Source organism: Pantherophis guttatus, chromosome 2 (assembly GCF_059756535.1).
Source record: "Pantherophis guttatus breed Tessera chromosome 2, ASM5975653v1, whole genome shotgun sequence".
NCBI classification, from domain to species: domain Eukaryota; kingdom Metazoa; phylum Chordata; class Lepidosauria; order Squamata; family Colubridae; genus Pantherophis; species Pantherophis guttatus.
In genome coordinates, this window is record NC_142064.1 from 127289061 (window position 1) to 127315523 (window position 26463).

Here is a 26463-nt window from a genome sequence, read left to right on the forward strand (position 1 = left end):
CAAATTGAGGTACCTTGTAAGGGTGATGCATTTATATGATTGCTGACTCTTTGTACTACCATATATGTATTTTATCACTGTATTTTCTTTTATCTATTTAATCCCGGGATCAGATCATGTATTTTATTTATTTATTTTTATTGATCTGGTTGTATGACTAATCAATTAATAAACTATTACAATTACTATATAATGCCATTATAGGTGAAAATGGCTAAAATAATGTCTCATTCCCAGGCTGGGAATATGAAAGTCAGGACGCACAGGAAAAAGGGTTTACCCAGCCAGTGAGGAAATGCAGAGAAAGAAAAGCAATCTAATTGCTTGTAAGGAACCAGAGATATCAGGCAGAAGTACTCAGGGGACTCAAGAGTTATCCAATACTCTCAGTTGTCTGTGCAGATTAGGCTTGTTGCATCTTCTTATTTTCGTCTTAATCTCTTCTGGTTCAGTTCATCTCCACAATGCATCTCATAATCCATTAAGTCCCAATGTGTTTTGAGTCTCCTTTAAAATGGAGTGACTTTTCAAATATGTTAAGTACCATATGTATGTGCAGCATACAGCTAGTTCTCGACTTACAACAGTTCATTTAGTGAGCCTTCAAAGTTACAACAGCTTTGAAAAAAGTGACTTACGACCGCTTTTCACCCTTATGACTGTTGCAGCCATCCCCGTGGTCACATGATCAAATTTTGAGCGCTTGGCAACGGACTCATATTTACGACAGTTGCTGTGTCCCGGGGGTCACATGATCCCCTCTTGTGACCTTCTGACAAGCTAAGTCAATGGGGAAGCCAGATTCACTTAACAGCCGTTTTACTAACGTAACAACTGCAGTGATTCACTTAACAACTATGGCAAAAAAGGTCGTAAAATGGAGCAAAATTCACTTAACAAAAGTCTCACTTAGCAACAGAACTTTTGTGCTGGATTACTGTATACTTGTAAGTCGAGGACTACCTGTAGCCACATTTTTTTTTTACACCTGGCATGGAGAAAGTTAGTGGCATTACTAGTTTCCAAGGATGTCAGCAACCAGCAAGCGGATTCCAATCCTAAAAAAAAGATCCCCCCAAAATTGCAAGTGTCCTTAAAATAAAACGTGTCCATTGTGTTTCCATTGTGCATCGGTCTCTTAAATCTGAGTTCAGTTCAAACTAAAAAGCATTTAGTCTGAGACTGAAGCTCTAAAAATCCATGATAGAGCTCCTGAAGTTCAATCATTCCTCTTCAATTACTCATAGGAAAAACATAATTCTTTCTCTATTTTAGCCTTTTTTAGCCTAGGGAACATGACATAACTGTGCAAGTAGAAGTGATGCTGCCAAGTTGTAATACGAATGTTTAACAAATCTGTAGTGACAAAACAAGATACAGCTACAATAAGAATAATGATTTTTTTAAAAAAATTGATTTATATGCCGCCCTTCTCTGGAGACTCAGGGTGGCTTACAATGCATTAAGCAATAGCCTTCATACTTTTGTATATTTATACAAAGTCAGCTTATTGCCCCCACAACTGGGTCCTCAATTTACCTACCTTAGAAATGATGGAAGGCTGAGTCAACCTTGAGCCTTGGAGAGATTCGAACCAGCAGTAAATTGCAGGCAGCTGTGTTAATAACAGGGTGCTTAGACCACTGTACTATCAAGGATTCTTATTCCAATGCCTCCTCTGATCACATTGTCCAACCTTGCATTGTACCTCCTGAGGGAAAGGATCTTCACATTGTCCCATAGCGAAGTCTGATAACCACCGATAGCTCCAGTGGTGGGTTGCTACCGATTCGCCCCGGATCAGGTGAACTGGTAGCGGTGGCGGGAAACTCCTCCCACCCGCCCGGACATCTCTGTGCATGCACAGAAGCATCGTGCACACCCACTAGCAAACTGGTAGCGAACGAAATTGAAACCGACTACTGGATAGCTCCCAACTAGCTATGTAGAGCTTTGGGAATGGAGGCGTTTAGTTAAATTTCCAGCAAGTAAATATGACTGATGATAAATAGCCTTCAATTGCTTGTATATGAAGCAGGGTAAGTCCAGAAATGATTAAAAATTCAGGCTAATGAAATTCTTATTATGGAACTACCCTAAGGTTAGTCGTAGTCCTGCAGTATTTCCTTATCTCTTCTCTCATATTGTTTATTGCAACAACAGTGAAAACGAATTGGGAGGGGGGGACAGAACAGCTGCCTAATGCCCTTTGACTAGAGAGAAGCCATCTGCCTTGAATCTTGATAGAGGGAAGACAAACAAGATGTCAGAGTTTGCACTGAGGTGCCAATAAAATATTGCTCACTTTAGTTTTGAATTGCTGGGCTGTAAAAAATTCAGAGATTTCCCACGTGCTTTTGATTGCATCAGGGAAATAAGGAAGCAAGCAAGACTTGTTTCTCTCTTGCTTTTTTCTCTCTTGCCTTGGTCATCGCACAACCGGAAAAGGATTGGGAAGGAAAGCCACAAAAGCTGCAGCACAGCAGCCTTCCCGAGCTTCCTCAACTCTCCGTTCTCATCTGAGCAACTTATTAAGCAAATCACCAGGCTGTAGTGCTTTTTTTCTGCCTTGTTTACACTGACCGTGTCAACTTTGGTCTTCTGCAGGCTAGTTCTTTTAGCTCTAAGCTTGGCTTGACTTTCTGGATTTATCTGTGTATGGTCTTCCTTGCTACAGAAAGTCGGCAGTGAGGAAGCATAAGAGCTGAAAATAGCATGCAACACCCAAAGAGAAAGTCACGTCAATAAGCTGCCTTTTATTTACTATGCAGCTCAGAGTCCACCAAAGCCTATGCAACAACTAGCAATGATAACAATAACTTGTTAGGTTCGTACGGTGACCAAATCAGAAAGACTTAAATTGGCATGCAAGTAAGAAATACCAATACATTGAGGAAATATCATAAATTGTCTGGGTTTCTGGTTGATTTCAAAGGCCAAGTTTTTAAAGCCTTTGAGAATATCTGGGTTGAGGCCAAAGATACCTTAGGTGGAATGGTATTCCAGAAACCCCAAGAAGTGACAGAGAAGACACATCTCCGGGATTCTACAAGATGGCACCATTTAGTCAATAGGACTGGGCAACCCTTTCCTTGTCTGATCTCATAGCATGGGCGGAGACAATAGGAGAAGACACTTTCCTAAATAACAGCCGCAAGTTATTGGGGCTATCACAAGATTCTTGTTTTTACTAGCCCATCTGTGATGGAATGTTGCTGGCAAAAATTCATTCCTGAGAGCAAGCCCAAAGACAATTTTCACACAATGGTAAGCAACAGTTGGTTACATTATCAGCTGCTGAAATCTACCTACTCCACTAAATGATAAACCACGTTTTACAAAGTGCATGTCCAACTGTGTGTTTTGACACCATTCCCTATACCAAAAGCAAGTTTTTCACATGAAAAGCTGCGTTTTCTAAGTCAGGCAAAGCATTTCCATAAATCTGTAGGATGTTCACTCTGATTTTGAGAAGGTAAGAGAGAATCTAATTTAAGGCAAAAGTGAGGCAGTTGATATAAACTACGACTGAGGCCAGATCTACATTCTAGACATATTGCTGGAGATAAGTAAATTCCCGTAAACTACTTACGCAGCTTCAGATTTTATCTAAGGTTATTTTCCCTAAATCTGGGAAACAACCATTTTCAATTTAATAGTGTTCCTTGCAGTATTATAAGAATCTTCATTTCTCAACCTAATTCCTACCCAACTCACAAGCCAGGACAAATCAGTTGCTTCTCTTACCTGTTTATTTTCAACCCAACAGAATGTTAGGGAAAAACAACCAAGAGAGATAAACAGATTCTGGTATACGTGTGTCTATCCTTCTGCCCATCAGCAGGATAATTCTCCAAAAACGTAAACAGAATGGGACCAAATTTGGTATGGAACAAGAAGCAAGCAAAAGAAAGACTATGTTGAAAATGGGATGGGTCCAGCTGCAGACTGAGGAGAAAAAAAATCACGGCGGAAAAACATCCCCCAATGCATTCCTGTGGGACAGACAGATAGGCAGGGGCTTGGAGTACTACTGACTCCTCAATTCTTAAAATCCCCTCCCAGTAGCAGGATAGAGATGCTATTAAGAAGATGGCAAGCTTTCAAGCCGTCTCATGCTGTACTGCTGCAGTCTTTTCTATGCTTCCAAAATTCCAGAAGCCATGCTGTGCGCACTTTCCTAACTTGTACGCAATTTGTTTTCTGCTTCTGAAATTTGCAGATGACAAAAAATGGGAGATTTGGCCAAGACCCGGGAAGATAGAACAAGAATCAGTCTCACCTGGGCAGGTTAGAAGACTGGGCTGAGAGAAGCAAGGTGTCCTTCAACAGGGAGCAACGTAAGGTATTACATTTAGAAAAGAAAAATCCAAGCTGTTCGTGCATATAAAATGTCATGTCTTGGAAGCAATATCTTGGAGAAGGAACTAGGTGTGGTCACTGACAGCAAGCCAAACATGAGCCAGTATGATGAGACAGTTGTTAGAAGAGCTAATACAATTTTGGACTGGGGTTAGAAGCACTTTAAAACACATGTAAAGTTCTTATTCCCCTCTGCACTGGTGGTACCTGAAGGATCGTTCGTGATTCTGGGCACCGTTTACAAATGGACAGTTAGAGCAGTCTCAGAGGATGGCAACAAAGGTGATAAAAAAATTGGAGAAATGCCCTGTCAGATAGACTGAAGGAACTGGGGATGTTCAGTCTCGAGAAAATAAGACTGAAGGAAAATAGGGTATCAGTTAGTCAGAAATTATTCTCCACTGGCACAGAAACTAGGACCAGAAATATTGGGTATAATGTACTTAGTTACCTACTAAGTTACTTAGATTTTGCTTAAAAATAAGGTACAACTTCCTGACAGTAAGAACTGTACAATTCTAGAACGGTTTACCAATATGGGTTAAATGTTAGTGGTTCTTAAGGAGTGGGGGAATTACAAGAGTAATTTGGGCGTATGATATCCTTGAGTAATGGAGCTATTTGTAATTGCTTGTATGAGAATCAAGCCTCCAGTTTGAGACTGGGCTGTCAACAGTTTGTCTGAAACAAAAGCAGGATGGATTTGATTTAAATCAAGTTGATTTAAAGCGAGTCAGAGGAGGAGTCGCTGCAGGACAGAGATGACAGTTGCTCTTTAAAAATTATGATTTAAATTATATTTTTTAAAGAGCAACTGTCATCTCTGTCCTGCAGTGGCTCCTCCTCTGACCCACTGTTGACTCACCGACAGTCCCATTCACTTTAATGGGATGGCTGGTGATACGGCAGTGACACAACAAGGTGAAGGACGTGGCAGACAGCAAATGAGTGAATGCACGCTAACAGGCACTGCCATGATGGATTTGAAATGACAGGTACTCTTTAAATGTAAGGACTCATTCTTGCTAGTAGTTAGAATCTTTAATATTATTATTTGCAAACAAAATGAAGGTTTCCTATTTAGCTTGCAGAGCTAGGATTCATTGAATGAATTTACCAAAAATGTAAATATTGTAGAATATACAGCCTCATGCTACATAACTAAGCTCCTTTTGTGCTGAATAAATTAAATTATTAATGTATCTTAAACATTAGACAGATTTTTACTCCAAAAGCATTATATTAAAATAAATTTGATAAAAATAAAAATAAAAAAAATCTAATTTAAATAAAAAAATCTAATTTAAATTTTTATAAATCCGATTTTTAAAAAAATCAGTGCACAAACAGTGCACTACCAAAATGGAAGATCAGGCTGGTAAAATGCTAAGATCAGATTCAAGCAAGCTAGAACAGCTGAAAGAAAAGAACATGAAGACTAAAAATAGATGATCGAGAAATATCACCTAGAAACAAAGAAGATTAAGGAAATACTGGAAATAAAAATAACAAATAACAGCTGTAACCAAGAAATTCAGCAGATACAAAGCTCGAATTACACATTATAGGCAGAATCTCCAATGTCATTCCAATCAGAAACATTTCTACCAATCCATCAATGGAGAGACTGCAGTGAACTAGTCAACACCTGAACAAAGGAAAACTATACAATTCTGGACACAGGTATGGGGTAACCGAAAGAAATGTAACAAGAATGCAGCTTGCATAAAAAAAGGTAGAGAAGAGTAAAAAAAGAAACTGAAATGAAAGAACTTGTAATCATCATCTCCTTTTAATGACCCCATAATCCCTTGCGGGGGTGGAGTCTGGGCAACTGAATGGAGCTGCGTGTTTACTGGCCGGATGCCCCTCCTGTCGCCAATGCGGAGTTATATTCAGCAGATATATTCTCATCGTGCCCAGAGAGAGAAATATCTGCCTCTACCTAAAATCGAACTCACAGCCTCCTGATCCACTCAAAATGAAAGAACTTGTAATACCAGCAGAAATGATGGAGAAAAGGTCAAGGAAGATCAAGAATTGGTTAGCACCAGTAGTGGGTTTCACTTACCTTCGCTACCGGTTCAGAACTTTGAGTGCACGCAGCGCTTCTGCGCATGCGCGGAGCATCCGTGATGACGTCCGGGCGGGTGGGTGGAGCCTCCCACTGCCGCCACTACCAGTTCACCTAAACCAGGACAAACCGGTAGAAACCCACCACTGGTCAGCACGGATGACATAAGTTTTGGTTGAAACATCTGACTGGTCTACACCCATTTAACAAAATATTGGATAGAAGTAAAACTGAAGACTTGCTACATGTGCCAAGGGCGCTGCCTCCTGGCTATATTGTTAAAAAGCCAGATATCTTGCTTTTATATGTACTTAGATGTTGAAATGTTTTTACTGTTTTTTATTGTTTTACTGTTTTTATTGTTTTTAAATGTTTTTAAATGTTTAATTGTAATATATGTTTTGAATTGGACAAATATCAATGGTACAATGCAAGACGCAGTTGCCAATCAACGGTGACAGACTGGGAGGGGTTAATATCAAGATAGGAATCATTCATGGAGACTCACTTCTACCTCTAATGTTTGTGATTGCAGTGATACCTCTGTCAACAGTATCGAGCAAATCAGACCATAGCTATTAAACATCCAAAACATCCACCAGGCTATTCCACCTCCTTTATATGAACGATATGAAGCTATATGGGAAAACACCATCTGAAGTAGAATTGCTTCGGCGTTGTGTATTCAGCCAAGAAAGTTCAATGGAATTTGAATGGGACCAATATGCTACTCTCACAATCAACAGGGGGGAAAATAGTGAAAACTGAAGGGATCAAGATGCCCTGTGGAAATAACATCAAGAATCTGATGAAGACAATCACTACAAATACCTGGTCATCCTTCAAGCTGACACTATCAAGCACATTGAAGCAGTGGTGAAATGTAAAATTTGTTACTACCGGTTCTGTGGGTGTGGCTTGGTGGTGGTGGTGGTAATATGACTGGGTGGGCGTGGCCAACCTTTTTTTTAAAAAACTTTTAAAAGCATTTTTTCTACAACCTCTTCAGACAAAGGGGTTGTTTAAAAAGCCTTTTAAAAGGCTCTGACGATCCCAGCTGAGTTGCCTGATCGCCAGAGGCTTTTTTTTCTTTTTAAAAGCATTTTTTTTTTTTGCTCTTAAAAGAAAACAAAAGCCTCTGACAATCAAGCAACTCAGCTGGGATCGTCAGAGCCTTTTAAAAGCATTTTTTCTACAACCTCTTCGGCCAAAGAGGTTGTAGAAAAAATGCTTTTAAAAGTAAAAAAAAGAGCCTCTGATGATTGCGCAGCTCAGCTCAGCTGGGCATGGGGGGGGCAGGGATTTTTGCTACCGGTTCTCCGAGCCACCCACCGCCATCGCTACCGGATCGGGCAGATCTGGTCTGAACCGGGATCATTTTACCCCTGAGTTGAAAGTTAGAAGTGAATACATTGTGAAAGTGAAGATCATTTAAAAATCCAAACTCAGTGGAGGAAATACAATCAATACAATTAAAACTTAGGCAATTCCAGACACAGCTGGAATAGTGGACTGCATTCAAGCAGAACTAAAAGCCCTGGACAGGAAGAACAGAAAAATAATGACAATGAATCATGCCTTTTATCCTCACAGATTTGATTTACCATGGAGCATAGCTGGGCATGGAATGTTATAAGTAGACCACAGACAGTTGAAGAAAGAAATAGAGCATTGAAAAAATATCTGAAGGAGATTAAAGAAAATGCACTGAAACTAGTACACCATAAAGAAACCAAACTAACCTACAAGGAAAACCAAATGAAGAATAAAAAAGAGACATGGCAAAGCAAAGTATTATATGGCCAGTATACTTTTTTAAAAAGCAGGAAAAGCAGATAACAAAACCTGGCAATGACTAAGCAGGAAACTTTAAAAAAGAGGCAGAAGGTTAATTCTGCCTGCAGAAGATAAAGCCTTTAAGAACAAATGCATATAAAGCCAGAACTGAGAAGACAGCAAATGCCATTTCTGCAAAAAACTGAAGAAATGGTGGATCACCTGGTTAGCTGCTGCAAGAGGATGGCACAGATTGATTACAAATAATGGCATGATGAAGTAGCAACAAAGATGCACTGGAATATCGGCAAGAAATGTCATTTGCCTACCAACAAGAACTGGTGGGACCGCAAAATAGACAAAGTAATATACTGTAGGTGATGAAGAAGCTAAAGTACTCTGGAACTTTAGAATTCAAATATATAAGCATTTGCTACATAATACCCCAGAATTAACAACTATTAATAAGAAAGACCAAAAAAATCTGGATAGTGGACATTGCAGTACCTGGAGATAGCACAGGGGTGAAATGCTCCCAGTTCGGACCGGATCGCCTGATCCGGTAACGATGACGGTGGGTCATCAGAGGCTTTTGTTTTCTTTTAAAAGCAAAAAAAAAAAAAAATGCTTTTAAAAAGAAAAAAAAGCCTCTGGCGATCAGGCAACTCAGCTGGGATCGTCAGAGCCTTTTAAAAGCATTTTTTAAACAACCCCTTCGTCTGAAGAGGTTGTAGAAAAAATGCTTTTAAAAGTTAAAAAAAAAATTGGCCACGCTCACCCAGTCACATTACCCCCCCCCCAAGCCACACCCACACAACCGGTAGTAACAAATTTTACATTTCACCACTGAGACAGGAGAATAGAAATGGAGAAAATCACAAAATACAAAGTCTGCAAATACAAGTAGAATAATTGGGGCAAAACAAAGATAGTACCAATAGTAATAATGTCGCTTGGATGCAAACTCAAAACATCTGGAGCACCATCTGAACATCATCAGCACTGGCAAAAATTACCATCAGTCAATTGCAAATGGCAGCTTTACTTGGAACAACTTTAATCCTGTTTTAACACCATCAAACAACAACCACCACCACCTATCCCATGTCCTTGGCAGGGACTTAATAGGTGGATAAAATGCCAAATCCAGCCTAAACACCTGGCTGATGTGCAACCAGCCATTACCATCATAATAATATAGGAAACTATGTATTCCCTCCCCCCCCCCCCCCATTTCTGGCTTAGAAACTCTCTTTATCAGCTGGTTTCATTTATTCTGCTCTCTCTTAATGTGGCTTTGCCTTAACATGCTCGGTAAACTCAAGTTTAAACTTGTGGTTCATCAAACATAGTTTATGAGTCAGTGCAAACAATGTCTGAACCTATCTGGTGCTGGTGGGTTTAATAACCCTGATTAAAGAAATCATAACCTAGCAAACCATCATCTGTGAAGCCAATCTGTAGATTAGTGACAGGTAAATTGTCGCCCTGTTTTAATCACAAAATCTTGGGACAAGATTAGGACCTCCACTTAATCTAAAGCACATTCAGGAAAAAAACACAGCCTTTTGTTTCTATCTGATGGAGCAAATCTTAACCCCAACTTTACTTGTATACGTTTCTTTCAACTTGTTTTCCCACTGAGCTATTTTGTTGGATTTAAGAAGAATTTTTCTTGAAACTACCCAATCACAGAATCTGTCCTTCCCAACTATTTTAGGAACCTTTCTCCAAATATTTACTCCAAAAGCATTCATGACCATTAACTCTCCTCCTCCTAATTTCAAGAAGAGGGACTTAGTTCAACACAGAATTGCAATAATATTTGTGCATAAGAAGAAAGCTGAAGAGAAAGCTGTCTCCCAGAGAGACAGAGCAAACCAAGAAGTCTTTCCCACTTGACCTCTTCCAGATGTCGAAGGGAAAACTGTATTCTACTACCACTAGAGGATGCCTAGTTGAAGAAGATTGAGCTGGAATACTGGATGCAAACCATTTTACTTAGAACCCATACAATCCCCATAAATATCAATGAGGCTGTCTCATAAGAAGTGAGCGTGTAACTTAGGTTAATGTATTAAAAGGCAAGTGCGATTGGGGCTTCCATATCCATAAACCACGTTATCTTGATGCTGATTACATATCAAAATTGTTGAGGGTAAACTGCCCTCTGCAGAGTAGAGCGACGGACCAGACAGCGTTGCAATACAGATACTCTCAGACTCTGAACGTTGTTAGAAAAATAAATAGTCTTTACTTGTTGTAAAACAAACAAACCTGGCTTCTCATAAACAAAGATACAATACAAACAAAGTTTGCTTACAGTTCTAGTTCCGTAACACCGACACAGTATCTCTAGCAGTAATATCATGAGCAGGAGTGAGGAGGAGTGAATGAACTTCCTGCCTTCCTTTTATTTCTGTTTTAACCACTTAATCAATTGGTCATCTTGTAGCAGTTAAAGTTACAGTACATATTATCTACCCAACCGTAGGATAAGGATCCAACAAAAATACAGATGCTATTAACTTTCATTAGGAAGATGGGTGGTATATCTTTAATTAGGATATTGACTCTAGAATTTTGTAGACTTTTATACCCATCAGCCTCAGCTATCCAGATAGCATCTGATAGTATATAATTCAATTACTTCAATAGATACTTGAACATCTATTGCAGGGGTGTCAAACTCACGTCTTCACTTCGTCACATGATGTATCGCGACTTTTTCCCCCTTCGCTAAACCAGGGATGGGCATGGCCAGCACATGGTGCATCCAGCCTGTGGGCCACAAGTTTGACACCCCTGATCTATTAACTGGTGAGAAAAAAGTCTTAAGTTGGGTATAAGTATCTATGAATGGCTGGTTCTCATGTATGTTTTGTTAGATTTTGGTTTAGCATATTTTGTGAATTTAGGCATCATGTTTTTTGGCTTGGTACAATGCGTGAACCCAGCTGTTGTTTATTCAACAAACCAAGATTAAAGCCAATCATTGTTAAGCACCCAGCTTGTGAAGAATGTTTTAATACTGTTCCTAATTACAATGAGCAATCAATGATTGAAGAGAAATTGACAATGCAGAATATATCTAGAGTGTATTTATCCATTCGTTTATTGAATTTGTATAGCCACCCATCTCAAACCTGATGCAAACATGCCTAGTAGACTTCCCTGAAACTCCACTTCTGCTCTACTTATGTATCTTTAAATAAATAATATCACAAACACCACCACTAATATCTTATGCTTGCTTTCCTTCCAGAAGAAGTGAAATCCAACAGAAATCCAACTTAGTTCTCTTTGGACACAGAAGGAAGGCGAAATAGGGCCGAAGAGCTGATTTGTGGTTGTTCATAAACCAGAGAACTGCTACTAGAAAGTATATAAGGACATGCTATTTCAAGAAATGCTACTGAATAGCATGCAGCCTGTATGAGAAGATTTTAAACTCATTGCCCTGCTGAAATCACTTGAAAGATTCAGACCCAACTTTGGGCAGAGTGACCACATGATATTACACAATTTCCTGAAAACTCATGGAAAGTATCTCAATTTCCAGAAAGGCAAGACAACAATGAATGTGCCTCTGCTCAGTTTTTCCTTCCGAGAATGAAAAAAGGTAAGTAGTTAGTTCCATGATTCCAAACATGATGCCTAACCACAATTACCTGATCTTACCATATACGGTATGAGGTCATCAGCATTTATCCAATATCTTTGATTTTGCCTTTGCTCCTAATTGTTCACACACATCACACTCACATCTGCCTTTTTAACTTGAAACTTTACTTTTAGTGTTTCAGGAACCTGGAAGCATGTTAGAGCAACAGGAGAGATTATTTAGAAAGGGAGGGGAACCCTATTTTGAACTATTTATTCATTATCAGTTAATAAGTAAATTATTTGTTTTCTTACTGTGTTGTCTAGCAAAACTGATAAGGATGGATCAAATATAGTGGGGAGGAAAGGAAAGGAAAGGAAAGGAAAGGAAAGGAAAGGAAAGGAAAGGAAAGGAAAGGAAAGGAAAGGAAAGGAAAGGAAAGGAAATTTGTGTCTTCAAGTCAGTCTTGATTCCTCATGAATATCTGGACTAGTTCCTGAAGTTTTCTCTGCAAACTTCAGAGAAAACTTCAGAGCCTGAGATGGAGTGACTGGTGGAGGGTCACCCAACTGGTTTAGTGCCTAAGGTGGGACTAGAAGTCTCTGGTCTCTAGTCTGGGGCTTTGGCCACTACACCAGAACGGCTCTCCAAACATAACAAAACAGAAAATGCACAAATATAATAAAATTCAATATACATTTTAAAGTATCCACTTAAAACCAAGACCAAATTTAACAACACAAAACTATACCCACCACCCTTCCAAAGATTAGACCCAAAATATTAATGCATTTGGAGTAATAACAGGTCATCATGGGAATGGCTCTGAAAAAAACTCTCTAAGGTCACCAAGCAACCGGTTAACACTATTACAGTATAATAACCTTCTCTTTTTTTAGTTCCTCTGTGGAAACCAGCAAAGCTGCTAAGCCTTACATAAGACACAGGCTGGTGGTCAGATAGGAACAGCTACATCAATAACTTTTATCATTTGCTTGGAACCAAACATTTTGGCAGCTGTATTTCATTAGAATTCTTTTCTAGCCCTTAGGAATTTATTCTTTTGCATGATTAATACGTGGCACCAGAGTCTTATCCCCAATCTCAATATTTACTTATGTACTTCCAGTTAGTCCAATAACTATTTTTTCTGATCCCACTATAGCAGGGGTCCCTAACTCTCGGTCCATGACATGCCAGAAACCGGGCTGCAGAAACAAGCTAAGTCCCATCCGCGCGATGCAGGATGCACACGAAACCATGTTCCCTCCGGTCTATGGAAAAACCTCTCTCCACGAAACCGGTCCCTGGTGCCCAAAAGGTTGGGGGCCGCTACACTATAGCACAGGGGGGGATAAAAACAAGATTGTCAAGATTGTGTTGGCTCTTCTCTAAACGTTGTTATCCTGAATACTATCACCTCTTTGTGCCAAAAGTGCAAAGTGTATTCCATGCAAATCTTCCTGACTCAATTTGGTTACAGCTGCAAAATTATGGGAAGCTGCAGTGAAAATTTATTTATATATTTATCTGGCTCTTCTTACAACATAAAGGCAGTCTTAAATAAAAGTTTAGTGCTGGGGGAAGTCCTGTAGCCCACGTACAAGTGGAAAAGTGGGTGAAAAAACTCAGCTTCTATGAGTTAATCCATATTGGATTTTTGGCAGTAAAGCAGAAGTTGTTTCCCATTATCTTCTTTTAATATTTTTAAATTCACTGTCTAGTTTATAGTCCTGGGTTTTCCTGGTAGTTTGCTATCCAATGCTATCAAGCTTTTACCTCCCACTGGCTTTCTTCAACATCACACTATGCTGGTAGGATTTGCACCGATCACAAGTTCATACACTGAGTCAACCCAAACAAACCAGAACTTGGCTTAGCAAGTGATCCTTGACATGAATTGAGAATCAGATATTTTATATGACTTAAACGATGGCCCCTGGAGCACTGATTTACTTCTCAAAACACTTATGAAATGTTTTGGTCATCTGTTTTATGCTGGTTAGCAAATGTGTGACTTTATTGTTTTTAATAAGCCAAACAGTGTTAGTTCATAATAATGAAGTAAACTAACTAATGAAGTTCATTAGTTAGTTATTATTATGATCTAAGACTAACTAACGAAGTAAACATTTAGACTAATTCAGTCCAGAATGTTTTGGTGTTGTATGATGTACGGATGTGTGTGTTTTAACAAGCTGAATAGCTGTAGAGGCAACCCAGCTTGAGAATGATTTCAACTTTTGACCTAATTTGCATGCTTTATTGGACGTAGCATCCTGACATCTGAAGTGGGACAGGATTCATCTGTTTTCCTTCCTTTTTGGTAACACTGACATTTCTGGGCCAGATCTTGTTCATATCCAAGCACATAATTTCTATACCTGGATTTTAAACTCAAGAAGAAGCTCCACACGATAATGATCAAAATACACTTTCCACCAAGTAAATAAGAGTATCAGAAATATGCACAGTAAATTAGCTTGAAGAATTGAGGGGTGCAGGTATATTTTGAACTTTGTTTTAAAAAAGTAGATTCCTGTGCCTCACACACTTCTACAAAAAAATGTCTACTCAGATTATCCCAACAATCAAGTTTATCACTGGGCTAAATGTTTCCAAGTGTACTTACACTCTTCTTTAACACTGTAATATAAGGGTCATGTTTTGCTGAATCATATCAAAGTCCATCTTTTAACATAACAGAGCTTTGTATGAGTTTCAGCCACCATCAAAAGCTATGTAGATCACACAAGATAATAACAGCTAAGTGATTGACAGTTCACTGTTGATTTTCTGGCTGTTTTCTCTCCCATCAAGGGTTGGGCAAACATTTAAGACTGTACACAAACCCAGAGCAGGAAGGATACACATTATTATAAACTAAGTCAGGGGTCCTCAAACTACGGGCCGTGGGTTAGATACGGCCCGCCAAAGCCATTAATCCAGCCTGTATGGAACCATGAGGCTGCCCCGCCAACATTGCCCCACCCACCCGCCGGCCCCCACCTTTTGGCCACCCTTACCTTCATGAGCCCCGTGGGCTGAAACTGGAAAGTAAGGCCAAACTTTTTGGCCAGCAGAGTGCTTCTGGGGGCCAGGGAGGCCAAAAATGGGGTGTGTGGAGGCCCTGGGAGGGAAAAATGGCACCCTCCGCCTCAGCTTCTTAGCTCAAGCTTCCTCCATCTATCCGTCCCTGGACTCAGGGTGGGGATCAACCAGTGCGCTCCAAGCGGACAATCACCCGTTGCGGCTCTGACAGGGGCCTGGGAAGTAGGTGCCTCACTGCTGCAGCTTCCAGCAGGCAGGGGGGTGATGTGGGCAGTGCAGCCTCACAGTTTCTGGCCTCCCCCACCTGCTGGCAGCCACAGCACGTGAGGATGCAAAAGGAGCGGCATCCACCAAGGTGCAGGTGTCCGGCAGCAGGGACTCCGCAGCTGGCCCTCCAAGAAACAGGCATGGCGGCGGCAGCACTGGCATTGGCAGCAGGCAGAGTGGGGAGGAAGGCACGTGATGCGGACCACCAGACACACGTGTTCCATCCCATGTAGCTGGAGAACCGCTCACATTTTCAGTTCTGCACTAGGTGAATCAGTTGTTAAATTATGTGAACGTCACCTCTGATCCCAAGTATGTGAGAGGTTACTGCTGATGGGTGCCTGTTTCCAGGTTCTGGAGTAGACATAAACCTGCTCCTTTCCCTCTCTGAGGAAGCCCAGCTCTTGGGCTGAGTGCCTTGCCTCCTACCAGTGGTGGGGTTCAATTTTTTTAACAACCGGTTCTGTGGGTGTGGCTTATTTGGGTGGGCATGGCTTGGTGGTCATGTGACCGAGTGGCCATGGCTATGTGTATAGGGACTACTCAGAAGGCTGAAAAAAGTCATTTCTGACCGGTCCTCACACTTTTGACTGGTCCTCACACTTATGACCATCCTCACATTTATGCCCGTTGCAGCATTCTTAACAACCGTATCACTCATTTCACAACTGCATCTCTTCACCATGGTGACAAGATAGGGCGCAAAACATAAAATGTGAGGACAGTTGTAAGTGTGAGGACCGGTCAAAAATAACTTTTTCAGGCCTCTGAGTAGTCCATATGCACAAAAGGATTACCCAGAGGGCTGAAAAAAGTGATTTCTGACAGGTCCTCACACTTTTGACTGGTCCTCACACTTATGACTGGTCATCATTTATGCCCGTTACAGCATTCTTAACAACCATGTCACTCATTTCACAACTGCGGTGCTTCATGTGACCGGGTGGCCGTGGCCAGGTAGTCATGTGGCATCGCTTCTTTGCCCTAATGACAGTTTGCTGCAATGGTCATAAATGTGAAAAACGGTCATAAGTCACTTTTTCCTGTGCCATTGCAACTGTTGTAAGTCAAGGATTAACTGTACAAAAATGCAAAAAGCTTCTTTGCTTGCAAAAAGCTGCCCTAAATATCAAGTTTGCAGATTAGAAAACCTGCAAACTGGAGTTACAAATCAGGGAGGGTACCAGAGAACTTTGAGGAATTAAAATAGTTAAAATGCAATGATAACTATCAGCAGCCAAGTCTTGCTCATAAAGTGAAACCCTTTAGCAGAGAGGTCATTTAAGCTCTCCAGAATGAAGCAAAGGAGCAAACAGAGTATCTGTTGCTTGTTAAACCAATTACCAGAACAAATAGACACAGAACTAGTCAGATTTCCAAAGCTGCTTCTTTTCAGGAACAGAGATTAACATTTTTCCTTCCAAACAAAGCTGAATAAGGAAAATTATCTCATCACTAAACACAGGATTAAACATCACCAAGCACAGAATTAAACTTCACCAAAAACCAGTTTTAGACCAAAAGTCAGAAAGGGTAGGTAAACTCACGTTTGAATGTCAATCTTTCTAGCTAGCCAATAAGCCTTGCTGAATGTCACTCATCTTGGTTCCTTGTCATTAAAAGCTTCTGCTTCGTTACTCAATTATTTCTTCAAAGTGCTGATCATTGCACCCTGGCTGGAAGAACTCCAACAGGGGAGTATTTCCTCCCAACAGCAGTGGAAAAAGCTTAAAACAACCCTTCCCCTTTAAGAAAGTAAAGCAAAAAAACCCCCCTGAGAACCTCTAGAACGGGAAGCGACAGTAAGTCTAGGCATACTGCTGGAGAGGCAGTTTCTGTAAGCAGGGCAATAAAGATTAGGCTAGGAAACAACACCGAATGTTGTAATTCCTTACAGGATTAACCCTGTAAAGTGGAAAAAAACAAAAGGAGATTTCTTTTAACAACCGGTTCTCCGAACTGCTTAACTACTTGACTACTTAACAACCGGTTCTACCGAACTGGTGCGAACCAGTAGAATCCCACCACTGCCTCCCACCCATCCAAAACAAGGAGAGGCAATGCCTTCCCTGGTTTGTTCTACTTTTTTTTTTTAATTGAAAAAGTTTTATTAGTAAAACAAACACAATTTCCCCACAACCCTCCCACCCAACCCCCCCTCCCCCTTCCCGACTTCCCAGAGCAGAACACAAGATATTTCTATTAACTTTTAACAATAAACTAAATTGCTTAACCAACCATTAAACTAACACCCCCTAAAAAAAATTCTTAACCCCCATAGATAAAATCCTACTTCTTAGACATAATACTTCTAATATCACTTATATAGCGCTTATACAGTTAAAAGAAATCATTCATAAGCTATTTGATATTTTTTAGTCTGATACTTATTTTGAATATAATCAATCCATCTTCTCCAGTCCTGTATATACCTTTCTTGTGTGTGATCCTTCAAATATGCTGAAATTTTAGCCATTTCAGCTAAATTAGTTACTTTCAATATCCAGTCATCAATAGTAGGCAAAAAATCCTTCTTCCAATGTTGTGCTATCAACAATCTTGCTGCTGTTATCAAGTTCAAAATCAGTTTAGTCTCTGCAACTGTACAGTCCGTAGTTATACCCAGTAAAAACAACTGCGGAGTAAATTTCAGTCTTTTTTAAAAAATATTCTGCATCACCCACCAAATCTTTATCCAAGATTTGGTGGGTTTGATTTTTCTACAAGTCCACCATATATGATAATAAATTGCATCATCACAGTCACATCTCCAACATTTAGCTTGCACATTAGGATACATACATGATAATTTTTTGGGATCTAAATGCCATCTATAAAACATTTTATAAAAGTTTTCTCTTAAATTTTGTGCTTGTGTAAATTTCACATTTCTAGTCCAAATCTTTTCCCAAGTCTCCATCATCACTGGCTCTTGAAAATTTTGCGCCCATTTAATCATGCAATCTTTAACCAGTTCCGTCTCAGAGTCTATTTCCAATAAAGCATTATACAGCCTTTTAATATGCATTTGTTTTTGATCTCTAATTTGTTTTACCAAATTCTCCTCATTTTGATCTTCCTTCCATCTAGCTTGAAGCTGACCATACTGAAACCATGTATAAATTATACCTTTTTCCCTCAATGTATCTAAAGATTTCAAATACATTACCCCCCTTTCCATAATAAGAAGCTCTTTATAGGTAATCACCTCCTGTTTTTGTTCTATACTTATATTTTCTATTGCATGTCTAGGATTTGCCCATACAGGTATCTTATAATTTAACTTATATTGATATTTTTTCCAAACCCTCAACAAAGCATTTCTAAGTATATGGGCCTTAAATACTTTATCCACTTTTTTGTCATATAACAAATAGGCATGCCATCCATATAACAAATCATAACCTTCTAGATTCAAAATTCTCCCCTCAGTTAAGTTAAACCAGTCACTAATTTGTGATAAGACCGCTGCTTCGTAATATAATCTTAAATTAGGCATTTTGAGACCCCCTCTTTCACGTGTATCTTGTATAATTTTCATTTTTATTCTGGGTTTTTTCCCAGCCCAGATGAAAGTATTAACACCTTTCTGCCATTCTCTCAGATTTTCATCTTTCTTAAGCACAGGTATCATTTGGAACAAAAATAAGAATCTAGGTAACACATTCATTTTAATTGCTGCAATTCTTCCCAATAAAGACAACTGTAATTTTTTCCAATTCTCCATATCCTTCTGTACCTTCTGCCAAAGATCCTCATAGTTATTTTTGTATAATTTTGTATTTGAAGCTGCTATATACACTCCTAGATATTTAACCTTTTTAGCTATTTCAAAATCTGTTATTCTTGCTAGTTCATCTCTTTCAAATACAGACATATTTTTAATTATCATCTTTGTCTTATGTGAATTAACTTTAAATCCTGATACTTTCCCGTATTGATCAATTATATCCAATATATATGGAGCCGACTCTATAGGTTGGGATAAGGTAACAACCAAATCATCTGCTCTTAATGCTCTTAATCTATAATCTTGATGTCTAATTACAATACCCTTCAATTTTTCTGAATCACGTATCTTATTCAATAGCACTTCCAAAGTCAAGATAAACAACAATGGGGACAGAGGACACCCCTGCCTTGTTCCTTTCTCAATTCTAAAAACCTCTGTTAAACCGCCATTAACTATTATTTGTGCTGTTTGCTGCTGGTATATCGCTCTAATTGATTGTGTAATATATTCCCCAAAATGCATTTTCTCTATTATTTTAAACAAAAATTGCCAGTTCAAGCGATCAAATGCCTTCTCTGCATCCAGAAATATAAACGCTGCAGGGACTTGATTGTTTTTTTCCAAATATTCCAGTAGGTTTACAATTTGTCTAACATTATATTTCATTTGTCTCCCTTTTATAAACCCTGATTGGTCATTATGAATTATTTGTTGAATAACTGGCATTAATCTATTAGCTAGTATCTTAGCAAAAATCTTGTAATCGGTATTCAAAAGTGAAATTGGCCTAAAATTCTCAGGTTTGATGGAATTTTGATCCTCCTTTGGAATTAGTGAGACAAAAGCTGTTTTCCAGGAAGGTGGTACTCCTCCTCCTACCTGTATTTTATTAAATAAGATTTTAAGTGGTTCTAACATTTCAAATTGTAAATGTTTGTAATAAACTTTAAGGTGACCAGATTTTAACATTGGTAAAGAGGGACATTGTGGGCGTGGCTTATTTTGTGGGCGTGGCTAGCTGGTCATGTGACTGGGTGGGCGTGGCTAGCTGGTTATGTGACCGGGTGGCCATGGCTATGTGTATAGGGTAAGGTGAACAGATTTTAACATTGGTAAGAAGGACACGATTGTGGCCGTGGCTTATTGTGTGGGCGTGGCTTGGCGGCCATGTGACTGGGTGGGCGTGGCTAGCTGGTCATGTGACCGGGTGGCCATGGCTATGTGTATAGGGACTATTCAGAGGGCTGAAAAGTCATTTCTGACAGGTCCTCACACTTTTGACTGGTCCTCACACTTATGACCATCCTCACATTTATGCCCGTGCAGCATTCTTAACAACCATGTCACTCATTTCACAACTGCTTCTCTTCACCATGGTGACAAGATAGGGCAAAAACGTAAAATGTGAGGACAGTTGTAAGTTCGAGGACTGGTCAAAAGTGCGAGGACCAGTCAAAAATAACTTTTTCAGCCCTCCGAGTAGTCCATATGCACAAAAGGACTAACCAGAGGGCTGAAAAAAGTCATTTCTGACAGGTCCTCGCACTTTTGACTGGTCCTCACACTTATGACCATCCTCATATTTATGCCCGTGCAGCATTCTTAACAACCATGTCACTCATTTCACAACTGCTTCTCTTCATCATGGTGATAAGATAGGGCAAAAAACGTAAAATGTGAAGACAGTCGTAAGTTCGAGGACTGGTCAAAAGTGTGAGGACCAGTCAAAAATAACTTTTTCAGCCCTCTGAGTAGTCCATATGCATAAAAGGATACAGTAATAGAGAGGGATGAAGGAAGGGAAGGGAAATTAGAGTAGGAGTGAGGGTAAGAGGGGGAGGAAGAGAGGAGGAGAAGGAGAAAGGAAGAGGAAGTAGGGAGGAGAAGAAGAGGGGGGAAGAGAAAGTAAGAAGGAAAGAAAAGAGAGAGGTGGTAGGTTTGAGGAGAAAGATTGCTGTACAATAAAAAAGATGAAAGGGAAGAAAGCCAACCCCAAACAAATATAAAGATATTAAGATAAAGAATGAATGGTTAAACTTTAAAGAATAAAAGAGAACAAATATGAATAAATAGCAGTAATTAGAAACACACATACATACATACAATTTATTTTCTTTGAACAGAGTATTTAGCCGGTTCACAAATTTAAACAGTGTTTAGTCACTTCAATTAAATTTACAATTTCTATATTTCCTTTTTGCCATATTTATTCCTCATCTATTTTTTTAAAAAACCAATATTACCCTTCATCCTCATCTCTAATCTTAATCAAATTCAATTTTTCCCTTCTATTCTATATTATACCCCTTCCCATTGTCATCTATTTTTATATCCATCCTCACATTGTTTAATTATGTAATTATGTAATACAGTTGTTTAATACAAATTCAACATTTTAATATAAATCAATTAGTTATAAAACTATCTTTTTTGTATATTAATCAATATGAACATGAATATTCCAATTATTTCCATGCAATCCAATTTCTTACAAATCCATTAATTATATTTACCAATAATAATAAACCAAATAATTTCCCCCATATATTCCTCCGAACCACAACTTAACCATTTCTGCTTTCAACACAATATACAATTAATAGTATCTCAATTATTACAATTCCCTAGTTAAATACAGCTTTTTTTCCTTTGTGTTTTAAAATCTTGAACTCTCCTCCTAAATTTCCCATTGTTTGCAGTTTTTCACCTACCTTTTTTGGGGTGGAAAAATAAAAATAAAAATAAATCTCTCTCTGCCTCATTTTGTCACGTTGCACCAAAGACCCTGGTTTCGGTTTCGTTTTTGCAGCTTAACTAGGGGGAAAAAAACTGCTTCAGGAACTCTTTACACTGATTGCCTGTAGGGCGGCCCTTTGAAGCCCCGGGCAAGAGTTTAAACAGTTTTTTTTTTTCTTCTAGCCATCAGCTGGGGCTCAAGTGGCAGCGGGACTCAGGAGGCAGAATGAAAAATCGGGACTTTTTTGAAACGCCGCGGGACGCGGGACAAATTGCTAAAAATCGGGACTGTCCCGCCAAAAGCGGGACGTCTGGTCACCTTATAATAAACAGCTGTTAGTCTATCTGTTCCCGGAGCTTTACCTATTTTTAATTGTTTAATTACCCCAACAATTTCCTCGGAAGTTATTGGCTGATTCAATCTTTCTCTCTGTTCCAGCGTTAGTTCAGGAATATCTATCTTTAAATATCTATCAATATCAACATCTTGAATTGCATCTTTAGCATATAGCTTTGTATAGAACTCCAAAAAAGCCTTTTTTATTAAATTCTGTTGGTAAATCTCCTTACCTCTAAATTCTATCTTGTCTATAACACGTGATTTTTGTTTTTTTCTCATCGTGTAAGCCAACCATCTCCCAGGTTTATTGGCGTTACAGAATGTATTATGTCTGGCATATTGTATGCTGGTTGCTACTTGCCCAGCCATTAACATATTAAATTGCTCTCTTAAGATATTTATCATATCTTTTGCCTTTTTGTCTCCCGGATTAGTTATAAGCAATTGTTCTTTCTTTTTAATTTCCTCCTCTATCTCTTTCCGTCTGTTTTGTTGTTTTAATCTATATTTATTGTTCAGAAAAATTAATGTTCCCCTCATATATGCCTTACTCGCATCCCATACCATTTCCATCGAGGTACCTTTATTAACAAAAAATTCTTTCATTTGTTTTTTAAGTTTACTCAAGTTACAAATAAATTCTCATTTAACCTCCAAGACCTCCTTTCTCCTCTTTCCTGTTCTAGTTCCACCCAAACCGGGCTATGATCAGTTAAAGTTCTTGGACATATCTTCGTCTTCTTCACCCTAGAAAAAAGATCATTTGTGGTTAATATAAAATCAATCCTAGAAAAAGATTGATGCCTATCTGAAAAAAAAGTAAAATCACTTTCCAATACGTTCCTTTCTCTCCGAATATCTCTCAGCTCCATATCCTCCAAAATATCAAAAAAAGATTTAGGCAACTTAGCACGCATGGATATCTTGGAAAGACTTTTTTTATCTTTCTGGGTATTTATTACCCCATTCCAATCACCCATTAAAAGTAAAGATCTATAATCCCATTGTAGTATTTGGTATGTAAAAATTTATAAAATTTGTCTTGCTGTTGATTAGGTGCATATACTCCAATTACAAGCAGCTTCCCGTTCTGTGTTGTTAATTCGATTGCAATATATCTACCTTGAGTGTCAGCCTCAATTAAATTGGCCAATAAGCCTCTTTTAACACATATAACTAGGCCATTTTTCTTCTCTGGTGCTGATGCCACAAAATGTGTACCTGATTTCAAATTTATCAAGTACTTGTTTGTTCTACTTGTTGATTGTAAGCTCCTTGGGACTGAAACTAGACTCCTAAACAACTTTAAAAAACGATTTAGTAAAAAGAAAAAGCAACCAAAAGAGCAACATGCAAACAAAAGCAAATAAAACACCCCCAGGAGCAAAACAAATTAAAGTTTAATTTGTATGTATTGTTTAATGGACTGCTAAATTGGCCATGCCCACCAAGTCACATGTCCACCTAGCCACGCCACGCCCCCCAGCCAGTCCGGCCCCCCAACAGTCTGAGGGACTGTGAATTGCCCCCTGGTTTAAAAAGTTTGAGGGCCCCTGAACTAAGTGAACAGTTCTTATTTCGCTAAGAAACTAACAAAATAAAAACCTGGAAAGTTCTTGTAAAATATAAAATATCTAGCAAGGAACCACAGCCAATTTCTGAAGGAAATATATATATCTCTATAACCCACCAGGTTGTATTTCAGCCCTTAAAGATTGTTTGCTAGAGGGTACAAACATAATGTTTCCACTGAATTTTGCCAACAGCAAATACATTTTAAGACCTTAAATGCTAAGGGGAAGTGAGAGGTTTGATTCATAATGGTGTTGAGAAGCACCCAGTTTATATATAGAACTTGTTACTATGAGATGGGGTAAAGGTCACCAAACTAAGAAGCTTTACAAAGAGAACCCACAAAGATGTTTGTGGCCACTATAGAGAAACAAAGCAAAAGTCCATCACCCCTACTTTATTTTCCATCTGGATCCTCTGAGATACAAGAGGCTGGCCTAGAGCGACCTATGTTTTGATAGAAGGAAAAGTATGGTAGCCACAGATCATGCAAACATTCAGAGGAGAAGAGATTCTGAATTTTGGAAATTTGGAACTCATCTGCAATTGGATGTCATTTGGAAGCCAACTTTCTCCACCCATATTCTTCTAACAGGATGCATATCTCTACAGAGAAGGAGTTTATTTCATCACTCCACTTATGTTAGCAAAATATTTGCTGAGAAATGCTCATATTGGAGAGGCATATTTGAGAATAAATATTGGGCAATCCCTGTTTCTTTGGGATGGGGGATAAGTGGCTAAGTAACTCAAGTTACAATAAGTTTGTAGGATGTTTTTGTAGAGTTCGTTACTTGAATTTTACTGAATCTGCCTGTATGCAGTGTGTTTGTCCTTTAATTGAGTCCTTCAACCATGGTGTCAACAACAAAGTATTGGCAGAGATGATTCAGCAGAACAAGCAAAGAGATCCCATTTTGAACTGGGTGAAGTGACACCTATTCATATGGTTCTCTGAGGGGAGAGAGAATTATAACATGTATACGGTCATGTCATCATGCAAATGCCATAAGTAATGTTCTTACATGGGACATTGTGGCCCATGTATGTAATTGTGGCATTCAGAAAAAAATACACTTTGATGTTATTGTTTTACTCACTGCTACATACAGTATATTGCCAACCATCTGACAATGAGATCTTAGTGGGGTCTTGGAATGTGTGTGCGCTGATTTTATTTTTACTATAGCTTATTAAATAGTTGGGTTCACAAACTGAATAAAGCCATAAGTCCTGGTTTGGAAATCACAATGAGTGTTACACATCAACCATTACAAATAAAATAAGTTGAGCACAAGACAGAAATCAAGATATTTTTCTTTAAAATGTACAAAATGATGACATTGACTAACGTGCTAATGACTGCATAGCTCTGGTTACAACAAGCCAAACCAAGTAGTAAGAAGAACCGAGAAGTAAGGAGAATTTTTTTGACAGAACAATTAATCTATGGAATAGCTCGCCTCCTGGAGCTGTGGGTGCTCAATCACTGGAGATTTTCAAAAATAGACTGGAAAACCATTTCACTAGAATGGTATAAGGCAGAGGTCTTCAAACTTGGCAACTTTAAGACTTGTGGACTTCAACTCCCAGAATTCTCCAACCAGCAAGACCTCTGGTATAAGGTCTCCTGCCTTGAGCAGGGAGTTGGACTAGAAGAGGTCCTATGATTCTATGTTCTATGTCCTATTCATATAAAGAGCATATTATATTCCAGAATCCTGAAATTAACCTTTTGGGGACATTATAATACAGATTAAGTTTTATAATATCTGCAATTATATCCACAGAAAGTTGTCATAGCTTCCTGGCACATATCACAAAAAAGAACTATTTTTATTCTTCTGTCATTCTTTGATTGGAAGTGAAAGAGCAAAAAGTTTCAGAACTGGTCCAAGACATTTTGCTCCTCACCGTTGTACAGAGCTGAATGGATTAGTAGCTGCCATGTATTTCAGCAATAGCTGGAAGCTTGTTGTAGGGAAGTTTATTCTCTATTAAAACATATCCCTAGCATCTGTCATCTTTGAGTTCAACAGGAAACAAAGTCTCTACAAGCATAGATAACTTCCCACCCAGTATGCACCAAACACCGGAAGAATTGCCCCACCGTACTACCAGCCTAATGTGCATGGTAGCCATGCTTTTTTCTGGACTTGTATTTGTAAAAGAAAATATTGATTATGGGCGGCACATATGCAGGATACGTCATGAGCATGATCCTACACCTCCTTGTCAATTAACACTGAGTGCAGTAGAAGGGTTCTTCTATAACAAGCCATTTTTACCTCTTCAAAATAAGAGGTGAAACCAAAACCACAGGACACTAAAATTAAACATGCACAGATACATACAGAACAACTACAGTATTTTTGATCTAGGAACACCAAACAAAGCTTCCTTTTCTTTTCTCTTCCCTTCCTTCTTTTTATAGTCTTACTCAATATCACTGCTCTACCAATGATCTCTATGCTTTTCACGTTCCCAACTAATTGATTAATAATAATATTTTTATTATTAAGATAACATGTCTTAGATCTCTATTCTTATTTCTTCCATATGTTTGGTTTTCAGAGCTGAAGGAAGTGGGGGATCTATCACAAACCAACTCTCTATTTACAAATCATAAAAGAAGTTCTGATCTTATGTTTCCTTTGGCAATAAATTAATCTTGGAGAAAAGAATCAACAGTGCAGATGGCAGTACATCGTTGACTTTTGTCTGGCACAGAAGTTAATTAAGTATGCAATTAGCACTTGGAAAGAGGCTTCCAAGGAGTACTGAGCTGAGGCCTAGACCGGGAAGTAGTACATGTAAAAAGAAATTGGAAGACATTATTGATCGCAACGAAACATTAGCCAGCAGTGTATGGGAGATATTAAAAAAGCAAATATTACTGCAAATATTTGGGATACATTAACAGGCGTTAGAATCCAGAACATGGGAAG

General features: G+C 38.8%; 1 protein-coding gene across 3 annotated transcripts in view; it reads right to left on the reverse strand.

Annotated features, from left to right (window-relative positions):
• Positions 1–26463, reverse strand: part of STAT6 (signal transducer and activator of transcription 6) — a 101088-nt gene that overhangs the window by 69246 nt on the left and 5379 nt on the right. Inside the window, exon 1 of one of the 3 annotated variants that reach the window (XM_087886681.1) lies at positions 4283–4368. The exons of 1 other annotated variant lie outside the window; for it this stretch is intronic. The gene's annotated coding sequence lies outside the window, so the exon portion shown is untranslated. Of the gene's footprint in view, positions 1–3747; positions 3944–4282; positions 4369–26463 lie in introns of those variants that run through there. One more of the 3 variants, XM_087886680.1, reaches the window with a different exon arrangement.